Raw genomic sequence first — 15,893 nt, forward strand, 5'->3', positions numbered from 1 at the left:
AGATCATTAGAGAGAGCCCAGGAGTTCAAGGCTGCAGTGAGCTATGATCGTGCCACTACACTCCAGCCTAGTCGACAGAGTGAGACCCTGTTTCAGAGTGAGTGAGTGAGTGAGAGAGAGAGAGAGAGAGAGAGAGAGAGGAAAGGAAAGGAGGAAAGGGGGAAGGGAAGGAGGGAAGGAAGAAAGAAATAAATATGGGCATGATATTAAAAAGTAATTCATAAAAGGGAAAGCTCAAATAATATATGAAAAGATGTTCAACCTTACTAGAAATCAAGGAAGTGTATAAAAAACTAAAACAAGTTGCCATTTCAGACTCATCCAATATCTATGGCATAATAGGAACTCATACACTATTCTTAGAAGTAAAATCAGTACACTCATGCCACAGAGCAATTTCACAATACCTAATGATTCAGGATATGCACAGATCTTTTTCACCTAAGAAACAAAATCATGAAGCAGAAAACGTCTGAAATTCGGGGAAAACAATGAATTCATTTGGCTAGTGCTCATGTGAAGAAGCATCAGATGAAATAAAATCTGTGGTTTGGCACAAGGTGCTCTTTAACCTGGCTGCAGGCTGTATTTCCTACTCAAATGCTCTTTCATAGGCAATGAGGATCACTTAAAGACTGATAAAGCAGGAGAACAGCAAACTCAGAGCAGAGCTTTGGGAGTTCAAACTTAGGACAACAAAGAGACCTCTGAATGATTTTAAACTGAAGAGTGACATGGTCCAATATGCATTTAGAAAGATCACTCGGGCAGGAAACGGGCATTCTGTTTTTGTGTATTTGCTGCCAAACAGAAGTGATCCTCGATAACAGGGTAGGGAAAGGGCAAAGGGACAAATGACCAGCAGAAAATGAGAGGTGGACGGACCACACTAGAAGAAGGTAAATTCTGAGATTTTTTCCATATGAAAAGTTCGTCTGACACAGACCGTATCACTGGAGAAATTCATTGGTGAATATGAAGAAGAGGAGCTGCTGTGGGACTCTAAGATACTGCTGCAATTTTTTACTTTAACAAAACTTTCCCTTTATGATAAAGCTTCTTCCTTTCTATCAACGGGCATGTTTGATATAAGAATTATGTAAGAAAAAATGTTTGCCTTGTTGTTACTTACATTTTTCACAGTCCAGATGTCTGTATAGCTCCTAAGAGAATAACCCACAGGAAAAATGCATCAAATCAGCGCTTGAGAAATGTGAATGCAATAAAAGTAATATACTCATATACCTACCCCAATCGCACCTTGCAAACGAATCAAGTTCCTTTGATGCATTATGACTTAATAACTTTCTTTACAGAGATCTGTAACCAAAATAAATGTTCATAGTCCAATGCCCATTATAGTGGAAGATTGTTTATTATAGATAATTGCTTATTAAGATAAAGCATTATGGAATTTATTATATTAAGAATGTCACATTCTTATTTTCTTTTAAAAACAAAATGCCTCAGTATATATATAAATGTGGTATGTCAGAATGAACTCAATTACATTAACTTTTTTTGAGAATACTCCTATAGCGATTTTCAGGTTCACATCACTATTTTTCACACTGTGCTTTTTTTTTTTTTTTTTTTTTTTGCTTCTTTTCTTGCAACATCTGAAACTGAAAGAACATTTGAAAACTTTTGTCAAAATTTATTATTAAAAAACTACTTATCCATTTATCAAAATCCTGTTGCCTAATTTCTATACAATACTAGAAGATAAAACTGATTTTCTTCTCAAATTTACCATCGAGAAATATATAAAAAGTCACTAGCTTTCGTATGAACATTTAAGAAATTACATTCACTCTAAGCAAAACATGACTAGTCTCACTAAAATAGTGTTTTAGTATAAAATTATTTGTTTCAGTTTAATACTAATTTTTAGTATTTTAATACTATCTTATTTGGCAAGTTTTGTGTTTATTTCCTTACAATAAGAACTTTCAAACCAGAAAAATATCGTGTAAGTTAGCATGATGAATTTGAGGTACTGATTCGAATACGCAGTGTATGTACTTGCTTTTTCTTTTCTTTCCCCGTCCACCTGTCCCCTGCACTTTCCCCCTGAAATGGCAATGGTTAGGCCTTCATGGCCACCAAACACAGACGCTAGACTGCTGAATGGACTCTCTGTTTTCAAAAGATATTCTTTTCAATGACATATAAAACTACACAACTAATATAAAGTTACTTCCTCCAAACACAGAAAGGGCTACATTTGGATACTCTCAATATGTCGTCCAAATCCACCTCTCACAGATGAACAAGGTAGGAAAATGGAGCACACATGGGGAATCACTGGTCCAGTTCCATGGATAATCATTGGCACCGCCATTGTTATCACGATAAAATATATAGAATGCTGGCATTACTAAGGAACGTGAAGAAAAGGCTAAACTTTTGCTTCAATTTTGTAACATTTTTCTGTTATTCTCTTTGACCTATAACCAGCTTGTTTCTGCTGCTATTGTAACGGGAAAAGAAAACACTCATGCCCCATATGAATGTAGGAGTACCTATTTCTTTCCTTTTCTTTCCTTTCCAAGTGTCTCATGATTACCCACTTTAGAAAAATCACAGGATGCCTTATTCAGACAGATATTTTTCCACAAAACTATCCTCTACTGAAACCCCTAGTAAAAAGGCAAGTATCAATATGAGAATCACATTTAAATGCATCTTAAGAGTTCATCAAAATATGAATTAGTAAGACCACTATTACCTTCCAAAATTGCTGACATAATTCCATGAAAGAATGGGATTTCATTTAAGCTTTCTAATTTCTAACCATGAAATCTGACCCATCTGTGTCATTTTTGTTAGAAAACATAATTTACACAGTAAGGGATCACATCTCTGGAAGTGGAAGTAACTATGTAACTAAATTGTTACTATACTTAGAACTCCATTTTCTGCATGGAAAAAAAACACTCTCATGAATATTTTTTCAGAATTATTTTGTCTGATATTCTCAGTTACCTTCCAGGTAAAAGGAAAACAAAATTTTGGACTTTCAGTACCAAATAAAGAACATTAATGGTTAATTTTCTGAGTTGTTGTACTAAAGAGCTTATCATTGTTATGTTAATTAATATGTAAATGTTATATTAACTCGCACCTATCTATAGGCTACTACTAATAGAGAATTTTTACAAACTAAGGATTTATAAAACCTTTAGGCAAACTCATTCTGTGCCTTCTGTATTTTCGAAGGAAAGTACAGTGTGGCTACAACTTTTGTTCTGTGTAGGAAATAATTGTTAATTGCTAATGGATAAAGTGTACCTGAGTGGTACCTTGTACCTGAGAGCCACATCTCCATGTGAGTTGCACCTGAGAGCCATGCTTGGCTCTCCATCCTAAGCTAGATGCTGATAACAGTCTCCATTTCCTATAGTTTTATTTAGCTCTTTTCATCTTGCATTCCTAAAAATCTCCTTTACGATAAAAAAAGCTATAATTCATCTCTTTTTAAAAGTAATTCATGAGTCTAATTTAATATATTTAAACCGAGGGCAAAACATTCATATGAGGCACTAGGTTTACCCGAGTCAGCCCTTGCCCTCAAGAGGATGTTTAAAGCAGCTTCAAAATGCTATGAATTAATTCTAGCACACTGTCAAGAAAAAACAAATAATTAAGTACCAATTGAAGCAAAACAAACACTCTAATATCAATATAGCACATAAAACACCACAACTTGTCAGGCAATTTAGCATTTTGGAATTCTTTCAATATAACAGACAGTAATGACCCCAATTCTCAAGGTAATCTGGAAATTTTATCTTGTATTGAAATGCAATTCCTTTTAAACGTTGAATCCTGCACATTCTAATATCAGTTATTTTATAGCCTCATACATATTCCCATTTGCTTTGCTGTCAGAACCAAGCTAGAATTAGTAGACAAGACTAAAGAAATCCAGGTAGACTATTCCATTCACCTCCAGAAAGGTCCCTAACTAAGCCAACTTAACATTCATAAAGAACTAAAATTATAAGAGCAAACAACAGTGGGATTTTACTGATTTATGACAACTGCAACTAAAGATGAGTAGAAGCAGGAATGATAAGAGATAGCCTGAAATGTTTTGATCTCTCTTTTTTACTGAGTTAACCCTAATGTGTAGGACAACGTTTACACATAGGGGGCACTTGGTGAGTGAAAGGGAGAATGAATGTGTTTGAATCTTACACTGGTTCCAACTCTACAATTAGTGTGCAATAGCTTTTCTTATCTTGAAAATAAAATGAATTACATGTATCCGCCTTCCATGGTATACATTCAGCAATTTAGGACCCAAAACAACCTCTTTATCCTCCTTTGCCAGCCTTGTCCCTGCCTTTAATTCAGTTATTAGGTATGGCATATGTATAATGCTTGGGTGAATTTAGAAGCTTTATTAGAGAAGCCCTAGCTTCCATGACTAACAAAACCAAACATTTCCAAGACTCAACATAATTAAAATTTGTTTCTTGTTTATCAAATAATACTGAGCAGGAGAACAGGAGAGGTAGCCCTTCCACGAAGCCACAGAAACCCAGGATCACATGAATTCTGCCATATTCACCACAAAGCCTGCTAGTTCATCCCATTGTTATCCTCGTACCAACCAACTGGTAGGAAACAGAGCCTGGAGAAGAGTAGGCTTTTATGAGCCAGACTTGAAAGTGATGCGCAGCGCTTCAAATCACATTCCATTTGCTAAAATCCAATCTATGGCTGTATCTAATTGCAAGGGGGTCCTGGAAAATGTGGTCCCTAGCTGAACAACCACTTGCCACCAACAGCTCTACAACATGTAAGATGAGGGGTACAGGGAGGCAGAAATACTTTGTTTGACAGCTCAATGTCTTCACCACACATTTTCTCATTGGAGATATGCATTCTAAGGAAGCTTGGGACCAGGGCTGGCTGCTACCCCATGCTGCCAATCTCGAGCTACCTAAAAGTTACCTTTAAGACACATATTGAAAGGGATGCAAAGGTCACTGAAGAATATGTTTTGTGTGCTTTCTTTTGCTTTTCGCTAAGTGATTTTGAAAATAAATGTTATTTGTGACATCGCCTGGGAGCCATCCAAGTGTTACAATTCAATTAACAATACAAGTTGCCCATTCTGTGTGACTACTAGTTCAAATGCCTAGGAAACTAGAAACTGATGGTAGAAATCAGTTATTTCTTGGAGTGGAATATAATTTTGAGAGCATTTGTAGTTTAAATCCATGAAAAAAATAGGTCCAGAACTGTGTTTAATATAGCCATGAATCTCCTTCTTAGAAGATGTGCGCCATAAACATGATCTTACTCGTTTTCGTCAAAAAAAAAAAAAAATCTGATCCATAGTCACAGTAGAAACTCATAGTTCTGGAAGTCGAATTTAAAAGTTTTACAAAGACATTTTTTAAAGGTGTTAATGACAACATCCTCTGCATCCTAGTCTTTTTACTGGCAGTTTCAAGAGGACTGAACAGACTTAATGAAATAACTTGAACTCTTTCAAAGCAGTCAGTAATCCAGAGGAAACGCACCAGTTAGAAATAAACTAGTGCCTAAGCTCTTTCAAAAAGACTAAATAGAGCACTAGGTCTTAACCTTCCAAGTGGAAATTGTAACTAATTCTGCCTATGTTTAATGAAAATCATTTCTCACGGAAAAAGCTACCAAAATTATACAGTTGCCTCTACTATGGGACAAAGCAGAAAAACAATGTAAGTTGTCAGAGAAGCAGCCTGGGGTAAAATATTTGTCATGGTAAGTGGTAAAAGTATTAATAACTAAGATTTAACCTTTTCTAGGAACAGACTGAAAGTTGTCATTGAAACTTCTTATACTACGTCTCTCATATTAGACAGAATGAAAAAATACAGGAAACTTCTCAGTGCTCTATACAACACATACCACTAACTGCCTCTATAGTATCTTCTACTACCCACTCACCTGTATTACATGCATATCCTTACAAAGCACTTGTCTCTCTGAAATTCACAACAGCAAGAAATCTACATATGAACTCGAACTTTATGTGAATTTCCTTAAACAGTAATTTGGTTGAGTATAATTAAGGGCACCAAGATCAGAAAAAAGTCTGCTCACAGGGCTGGCAATATGTTACACATAGCAACTTGATCCAATTTAGCTTGTGATCAATAGTGGTGCTTGGGGGTAAAGAGAAAATAGACTGAGCATATCAATTAACAGTTGGTCTGGAACAACAGGAGCCACTTCAGATGAACTTTAACTACAGCTGAAAAATGTGATGTCCTAAAAGGCCAAAACATTTTCTCACCACCATCTACAGACTCCGCCATTTACATCAGGTTTAGAAAACTGGAGAAAACTCAGGGCTGGTCTGTACGAAATACAACACTTGCCATTTTGCAGTTTCTTATTTGACAAAGAAATATTCAGGTTCTCCACAGAGATGAACTATGCAGTGAATGACAAGTACGCCCAGGCAGATAACCACGTGCTGTGAATTTATTTTCACCTGAGAGGCTGCTCCACCATGTGTTGCAACTGAGTTTCTTGGGTAATCTCTCAGGGACTCTTCAACCAGCCACTCAGCAACCCTGTCTGCCCCTTTCAACATAACACATTATGGTAACAATAGAAGCTGATCCCCATAAGATAGCAGCAATATAAACTTGAAAACCTGTTTCTCCTCCCTATATTTACAATTTTGTTCCCTGAGCTAGCATGGCATGACACTTACTCTTGTTAGTCTCTCAGGAAAAAAAACTCATCTTATAATCTTGCTATGCTCTGTTTTTCATTTTAGATATAAATATCATGTGTAGTCAGCTCTGAGGAGTGGGCAGAATACAAGCAAGAACATATTCTTGCTCTGGATAACTGAATGCTATTTTGATTGGAACTTCAATTTCCTAGTGTGAAGTATTATTAAATATTCTCCATAAACTAATTGTTGAAACTAGCAATCTTAGCAAGGTAATTCAGTACCCTTGTTACTCTAAAAAACCACCACACAATAGATATATGATACTTCACACATAAACTCTAATTACACTAATTGCAATGCAGGGGGGAAACAAGCTTTGTTTTGTAGATGTCTAATAAAATTGAGCATTGGAGAATTACAAATGAACATATTAGGTGCTGATTAAGCAACAAGTCTCCTTGTCAGGTTATTTACAGAAACTAAGAGAAACAGCCTTCCTCCTACAGTTCCTTTGGCCATAATTCTCCTACCTAGCCCCAAACATTTAATGACTAAAGTTAAAATTTAAAGTGGGGGTTAAAGCAGAACAAATGGATGTTTATATTCATGGGCCAAACTAATTTTATTTACCTTTGACAAGACTAATTAAATAAGGTCACTATTTTATATCATGAGGCATCTTACCCTTCTATATTAAGACAGACTTAGGCCGAGTTAGGGAGGAGTACAAGAAAGACATCAGTAGTTCTTTATAAGCTGGCTCCAAGAAAGCTACAAAATATTGAAAGATGCATATAACCCTGAAAGGGTACTATCTACAGAAAGAGAATATAGAAAAGGAAAATGAAAGAAAATAAAGGATGACACGTAATAGTAGTGTGGCTGATGATGACCCTGTGACTATTTTCAAATTTTATTTTCAAGTGACAGTATGATCACTTATGCTATGATTACACATCAACTGAACATGAGTTCTATTAGTCATAAAACTAACTAGTGAACTCACACAAGAAAATCTAAAATGCCTAGAGGTGAAGAAGAAAATATAGTAAAGCTATTTCTCTAGTGTCAGTCTATAAGAAAAAATAAAAAATTCTGGAAAAATAATCGCCACATAGTTTTTGGATGTCTTTAAATATTTATATAAGGTAGCTAGATAGTATAGAAAAAAAATGGATAGTATTTATAACAAGCTAAGTGACAAGGGCATCCACACAAACCCCAAATAATAAAACAACTGGAGACAATTCACCAATAACTGTAAGATCTACATGGTATCAGTGTATGTGCAGAAGAAAGTAAAGGGAAACAGGATGTCTGAGGGTCCCAAGCAAAAAAGACACCAGTAATAGCCAACAGATGTTCACTGGATATCATGACAAGTACATTGGAAAACAGTATCTGAAACGAGGAGGGATTTTGCCCAAACTAATAACAGGAGTGTATAAGAAAACTGCATTAGGAACTGAAGGAATTGGAAATCTAGACTGCAGAGCAATCTAGACTTTAAGAAACTGAAAAATGAAACTAGATCCCAACCTCTCACTCTTTACAAAAATCAACTCAAAAGAGAGCAAAGACCTAAATAAGAAACTGAAACGTTAAAACTACTAGGGAAAAAAAAAAAAAAAGGAAAATACTTAGGACATTGCTCTGGGAAAAGATTCTATGAATAAGACCAAAGAAGCACAGGCAACAAAAGCAAAAATAAACAAATGAGATTATATCAAACTAAAAAGCTTCCGCATAGCAAAGGAAACAGTCAACAGGGTGAAGAAACAACCTACAGAATGGGAGAAAGTATTTGCAAATCATTCATTTGACAGAGGATCAATATCCAGAATATATAAGAAACTCAAACATCTTAAAAACAAAAAAGCAAGCAAGCAAGTCAAGCAAGAAAAGAAAATTCAATTTAAAAATTCGGAAGCAAGCTGAATAGACATTTCTCAAAAGACAAATGACAAAAAAAAAAATACTCAACATAACTAATCATCATGGAAATGCAAACCAAAAACACAAGTAGATATCATCTCATCCCAGTTAGTATGGCTGTTATTTAAAAATAATAATAAATTTTGGTAAGAATGTCGAGAAAAGGGAACTCTTATACACTACTGTTGTTGGGAATGCGAACAAGTATAGGCACCATAGAGAACAGTAGGGAGGTTCTTCAAAAAACTTCAAATAAGGCTGAGTGCAGTGGCTTATGTCTGTAATCCCAGCACTTTGGGAGGCCGAGGCAGGCAGATCACAAGGTCAGGAGTCCAAGACTATCCTGACCAACATGGTGAAACCCCATCTCTGCTAAAAATACAAAAATTAGCCTGATGTGGTGGTGCACACCTGTAATCTCACCTACTCAGGAGTCTGAGGCAGGAGAATTGCTTGAACCCAGGAGGCGGAGGTTGCAGTGAGCCAAGATTGCACCACTGCACTCTAGCCTGGGCAACAGAGCAAGACTACATCTCAAAAAAAAGAAAAAAAAAAAAAAAAAAAAAAAAATAGGACTACCACATGATCCAGCAATACCATTACTGGGCATTCATCCAAAGAAAAGAAATCAGAATATCAAAAAGACATCTGCATCCCCATTTTTATTGCAGCATTATTCATAATAGCCAAGATATGGAATCAACCTAGGTGTCCAACAACAGATGAATGGATAAGGAAAATGTGGTATATACACAATGGAATATTATTTAGCCATAAAAAAGAATGAAATTCTGTCATTGGTTGCAAAATGGATGAACTGGAGGACATTATGTTCAGTGAAATAAACCAGGAACAGAAAGTTAAATACTGCATGTTCTTACTCATGTGTTGAAGTTTAAAAAAAAAAAAAAAAAAGTTGCTCTCATAGAAGTATAAAATAGAACAGAGGGTCCTAGAGGCTGATAAGGGGAAGGGGAAGGGGGAGAGAGTCAGAGATGTGTTAAAGTATACAAAATTACAGTTAGGTAGGAGGAATAATCTCTAATGTCCTATAACACCATTGGATGACTCTAGTATTACCCTCCTAACTATTTGAAACTATATATTATTTTTAACTAGAATCATCCAACAGTGTTATACATTAAATGTTTCAGATGAAGGATGTGCTAATTACTCTGATCTGATCACCATACATTATGTATGGAAATATCACTGTCCAAAAAATATGTACAATTATTATGTGTCTGATATGGTTTAGCTGTGTCCCCACCCAAATCTCACCTTGAATTGTAATAATCCCCATGTGTCAATGGTGGGGCCAGGTGGAGACAGTTGAATCATGGGGGTGGTTTCCCCCATACTGCTCCCATGGCACTGAATAAGACTGATGAAATCTGATGGTTTTATAAACAGGAGTTGCCCTGCACATACCCTCTTGCCTGCTGCCATGTAAGACATGCCTTTGCTCCTCCTTGCCTTCCATCATGATTGTGAGGCCTCCCCAGCCATGTGGAACGGTGAGTCAATTAAACCTCTTTCCTTTACAATTACCCAGTCTCGGTTATATCTTTATTAGCAGTGTGAGAATAGACTAATACAGTGTCCATTTAAAAAAAATAAAATAAAAAGTGAATGGGACAAAGAAAAGAGATGATGGAAAGTCAATGTCCACATGAAAGGTAAAAGAAGGACATAGAAGAAAGAAGTCTCAGAAAGCAAGCCACCAGCTTTTGAACACTACTTGTCTTAGGCTGTTTGGGCTGCTATAACAAAACACTGTTAACTAGGTGACTTGTGAACAAAGAAATTTGTTTCACACAATTCTGGAGGCTGAAAAATCCAAAATCAAGGCAGATTCAGTGTCTCAAGAGGGTCTGCTTCCTGGTTCATAGAAAACCATCCTCTCACTAAGTCTTCACATGGTGAAAGGGGTTAGGGTACTCTTGGGGTCTCTTTTCTAAGGCCACTAATCCTGTTTATGAGGGCTTCCCCTCCTAAATGATTAGGGTGACCTAATCACCTCCTAATACTATCACCTTCAGGGATAGGATTTCAACCTATCAATTCTAAGGAGACACAAATGTTGTCTATAACCAAAAACGCTGTCTATAACCATTCAGAAACAACAAAAGGAGGAATACTCAGATTAGAATAGCATTATTAGCAACAAGACTGTGGCTTTGAATTGCCTCTTTCTGTTAAAAGAACCAAGGGGGCTTCCTGGAGAAATGTCTGCTTCCATGTCTGGGCCAGAATATATAAAAGGTGAGCCTGAAATACCTTGTCAAAAAGTAAGTCATGACTACTAGAAACATGTCAATAGGGCAAGCCAACTTTATGAGATTTCCAATGGCCAAAGATGGAAAAATTTAGCATCTGTAAGGAAGATAATTGCCAAGGGATTGAAATCAACAAATGTGAATAAATCTATTCATTAATATTTATCAAAAAATAATTGATCACCTTCAGAGGAAGGTAAATAAAGAGAAAGAATCAAGCATTTATTCTGCCATTCCTACATGGCTATATCACTGGGTAACCAAATGATAGGTGAAGAAAACTATCTATTTTTAAACTCCAGCTAATAATTTTTTAAATAATAGATTATCATTATTTGGTACTGCCCTCTGTTCAACGAATTGATGGATCAATATATTAGATATTAATGTTTGCCAACAAAAACAGGGACAATAAGATACTACATGTCTCCTATAGTCTTGCCAAAATGCTAAAATGAGTCTGATTAACCCTCTGAATGGTGCCACCATTTTTCAGGAAATAGGAGAAAAGAACAGGATAACTTAGCCAAGAATACACAATTAACAAAATCCAAACAATAGGAATCTGACAGGACTGTCTGGGTCTTTAAATGAGTAAATGGTAAGGGAAAAAAAGGGATAAGATGATGGGTGGAGGGAGGGGATGAGTAGATTAAAAGAGAATCTAAAAACATCAATTTTTAAAATGGAAAAAAACTAAAATACAATGTATAAGTGCACACTCATGGGTGACAAAACTGAAAAAATAAAATGCAAGGAAGCCATTACTATAAAAGCCAGGATGGTGTTTACTCTGATAGGAGTGATTATAACGGAAACAAGCCTCACCAAGGTGCTTTTGGGGTGGCTGGCAAAGTTCTATCTCTTGGCCTGGGTGGTAGCTACAAAGGTGTTTGCTTTAAGATATTCATTAGCTAAAAGCAACATCAAAAAAAGGGAAAATAGAAAGTAACAACAGATTCATGGCAGTTGGAAGATGGTAGCAGCTGTGTGTAGATTCTGTTTAAACATCAAAAAAGGCTGAATTAAGATTCTCAGACACTGTAATCCCAGCACTTTGGGAGGCCGAGGCGGGCGGATCACAAGGTCAGGAGATCGAGACCACGGTGAAACCCCGTCTCTACTAAAAATACAAAAAAATTAGCCGGGCGCGGTGGCGGGCGCCTGTAGTCCCAGCTACTCAGGAGGCTGAGGCAGGAGAATGGCGTGAACCCAAGAAGCAGAGCTTGCAGTGAGCCGAGATCGCGCCACTGCACTCCAGCCTGGGTGACAGAGCAAGACTCCGTCTCAAAAAAAAAAAAAAAAAAAAAAAAGATTCTCAGACACTCACTTTTCACCTCCAGTGAAGCTCTAATTGGTACCGAGCTGAAGACAAGCAGCAGACCTTCGTCGAAAGTGCTTTGTTTCCCTCAAATCTCTGTTGTTCAGATTCCTTGTCACAGCATTTTTGTAGCACTTGGTTATTGTAGCCACTGTAGATCCTATGATCAAGAAACAGAAAAACTGTCCTAGGAAAATTATACTTTAAATTGACAAAGAAAAAAATTAGCCTCAATGTTCCCTCATCTCATGTAAAAAACAAGAAGCTGGAATTGAGTGTTCCAGAGGATTTTATCTTTTTTTTTCTTTATATATTCCTAACTTACATAACAATAAAATAGCTTTGGCATGGCAATATATTGTTATACATCCTATAACAATACATGAAAGCATAATTTAATGAAATAACAATTTTAAAGCCTGAAGCAACTGCAAATGCTTAACATAGGAGGAAGATGGGAGAGGAGGCAGCTAATTTCTTAAGTTGAATCAAAACCATGCTATGGGCTGGGTGCTGCGGCTCACGCCTGTAATCCCAGCACTTTGGGAAGCCGAGGCGGGTGGATCACTTGACGCCAGGAGTTTGAGACCAGCCTGGTCAACATGGTGAAACCCCGTCTCTACTAAAAATACAAAAAATTAGCTGGGGGTGGCAGTGCATTCCTGTAATCCCATCTACTCAGGAGGCTAAACCTGGAGAATCGCTTGAACCCAGGATGTAGAGGTTGCAGTGAGCTGAGATCACGCCACTGCACTCCAATCTGGGTGACAGAGCAAGACAGTGTCTCAAAAAAAAAAAAAACATGCCATGGTTGCTAGTCTTCTGCTGGTGCCCATTGTGCTACCCGGGCACGAAACCTCTTATTGTAGAAGAGGGAAGGCAGCAATGGCATGACAACAACAAGAACAGTCTGTCTACTGTGGTGTGATGGGGTCCCATGCAGGATGTTTCACCATCCTGCCTTCCACTCTGAAGTAATCTAGACATCAGCTGGAGAAGGGAAAGAAAAGGGCATCTACCTCCTCTTTAAGTCATGAAGAACACATATAGAATCTTTTAAAATGTTCAGGTGGTTATTCACTGCAGGTTAAGCAATACAGAGCCTACAAGGGGAACAGAGATCTAGGCACTCGCTGCAAAGAAGCCACAATCCTATTTATGGCATGGGGCCTGCAAGCTCACCCTTGATGAAGAGACTCCCTCCTCCAGACCTTTCCCTGCCCCCTCCCCCCTCCAAGTCATTTGCTCCAGTCTTATGCCCCTTGTTCTCTTTTAGATGGTCTTCAGAAAGGATGTTCAGTCCTTTCTCCCTCCGGGTCTCTCACTGCTTAGGCAGAAGGGGTGCTCTGGATTTTCCATGGTGGCCTGGCCTTGGAGACCACCAAATACCCAAAAAACAACCAAACAATCCTGTGGTGGGAAAGATAACCCCCTGCTGGCATTCCTCCTCAATATTATTTTGCTACAGGGGCAACTTTTCCTTTCCTTCACTAATTACCAACCGGTGCTTTATCCTTAACATCTGGGAAAGGAGGCAGGCTAGCCACAGAGCTAATGCAAGGGGAATCAGTGTGTATGTGACTTAATACCAGTTTCGAACTTATCATCTACACATTTCCATATGTAAACCTACCACATCTTCTATGTTAAGTCAGTTGCTCAAAAATTGTAATGGAAATGTCCAGGAAAACAATGTTAAAGGAGGGCTTATAGAGGGTAAGGATGGGTCAGCTGTGAGGTAAGGCAGGGTTGAGTTTCCAAAATCTGAGATTTAAGAAGCTTAATTTTACCTCAATACTGTGCTAATATAGGACCTGAATCTACCTGGAGACTTATGTATCCACAGACCTGCAGAGATAGGCCAGGGCTCCAGAGTGAGTTAAAGACAGAACTGGAATTAATAATCAGGACTCCTGGATTTAGGCGTTTGGCTTAATCTTCTCAAAATTGTCCCAATAAAAAATACTTTCCTAACAGACTTTTTAAAAAGATGGCCAGGGGGAATGGGTAGCATTTGCTTATTCTTTCACTGAACCAGTATCTTTGGAGAACCTCCTGTATATGAAGTAAATGCAAGGTACTGGCGATATTAAGATAAATAAAGATATGGTCACAAGTCCAAGATTCCAGCAATCCTAAGACATTGCAGGCACGAGGATGAACATTTGTAAGTGCTCTGAGAGAGGAAGACATGGAGAGCTTATGATGGGAGCATTGTAGAGGAGCACCCAAACACTTAGGGGCTCAGAAATAAAAAGAGAGCTTGCTGGAGAAAATAAATCGTGAGTCAGGTTTAAAAAAAAAAGGGGGAGAGGAAGGCAAATGGGGTACGGCAGTGAAGAGGCCAAACTCAAGATGAAAAGGTACTTTGTATTCTCAAGACAACCTTGAGCATTTGATATTGATACAGCATTCCAGCAAGATTTCAGACTGGAAAGAAGTTTAATGAAGGAGAGCTGTGAGGCCACCCTTATGAGCTCTAACTTTTGTAGAAGGGGAAACATGATCAAATTTGCAATATATTGCTCTAGTGGTTGTGTGGAGAAGGAACAAAAGTAGAGTCCAAGAAACCATTTTACAAGGTTGGTAGTATCCAACCCAGGCCAGATATTTTAAAGGTCAGAACTATGAAAGACCATGACGGAGAAAAGATACAAAGGAAGACACAAAAGCAAAGGGTGAAAATCAATAGTACTATTTTTGTTCTTCATTTCTTTCTTTGGAACATTCCATAAATTGAACTTAAGTGTAAAGTACACTGTATACATTTTATACTGAAGTGTATTACAGGAAAACATTCCATTAATCAATAAATGTGGAAGAGTAATTTTTTTTAGTTAAAAGAGCATGTATTTTCAAATAAAGAAGTCCCTGAAGCTTTTCTTTTACTGTGCTGACATGTTTAAATCTTGATTGTTGTCTGTAGAGTAGGAGGAATTGGATTTAAATGTTGGCTTAGATGCTTTTTTAGACTGAGTAGTAGATTCATTTATGAATTTACTCTAATTATTCTTTTATCAAAAAAGATTTAGAGATTCAAATGAGTTGGTGAAGAACAAAACAGTTTCCCTGAAGGGGAGGAAATGTGTCTCATTTATCTTTATGTTAACAAAAACAGAAGCTTCTATTTAAACTTTTTCCAAGTGTAGAAACAGGAAAGCATCAAAATTCTTTTTCTGAAGCAAGGAAATCTTTTATACTGCTATGTGAGATAATGATTAAATTGATTAAGCACTATTCTAAGCATGTTTCATGAATTCCCTTTAATCCTCACAATAACAACCAGAATGTGTCAAGGCTGGGATTCAAAACCAGGTTGTCTAGTGCTGGCCTGTGAGATCTTTCCCACCAAACTCACAGCCTCTTAATAATTATTTTAATGTGACTGGGAATAAAACTGATATACAAAATGAGTAACATATATATATATATATATATATATATATAAAATAACAAGCAATTAGAAACTATAGAACTATAAAAGAAAAACAGTAAAAAAAAAAAAAAAAATCAAATGTCCTATAAGCTTAAAAAGAAATTTAGATGAATACTTCTAAATGCACCTGAAGAAACTAAAGGGAAAACCCAAATAAAAGTTTAACTTTGTTCTTGGGTGAAAAGAAACAATTCTCCCTATGTTTATGTTTATACATATATACACATAATG

General features: G+C 37.0%; 1 long non-coding RNA gene across 1 annotated transcript in view; it reads right to left on the reverse strand.

The window, feature by feature from the left end:
• Positions 1-1,592: 1,592 nt before the first annotated feature.
• LOC117063436 overlaps positions 1,593-15,893 on the reverse strand; it is a 35,694-nt gene continuing 21,393 nt past the window's right edge. Inside the window, exons 2-5 of the long non-coding RNA XR_004428927.1 lie at positions 12,236-12,386; positions 6,500-6,591; positions 3,295-3,446; positions 1,593-1,625 (exon numbers count right to left, since the gene is read on the reverse strand). This is a non-coding gene — a long non-coding RNA (uncharacterized LOC117063436). The remainder of the gene's footprint in view (positions 1,626-3,294; positions 3,447-6,499; positions 6,592-12,235; positions 12,387-15,893) is intronic.

Source organism: Trachypithecus francoisi, unplaced genomic scaffold, assembly GCF_009764315.1.
Source record: "Trachypithecus francoisi isolate TF-2019V2 unplaced genomic scaffold, Tfra_2.0 Lachesis_group18, whole genome shotgun sequence".
NCBI classification, from domain to species: domain Eukaryota; kingdom Metazoa; phylum Chordata; class Mammalia; order Primates; family Cercopithecidae; genus Trachypithecus; species Trachypithecus francoisi.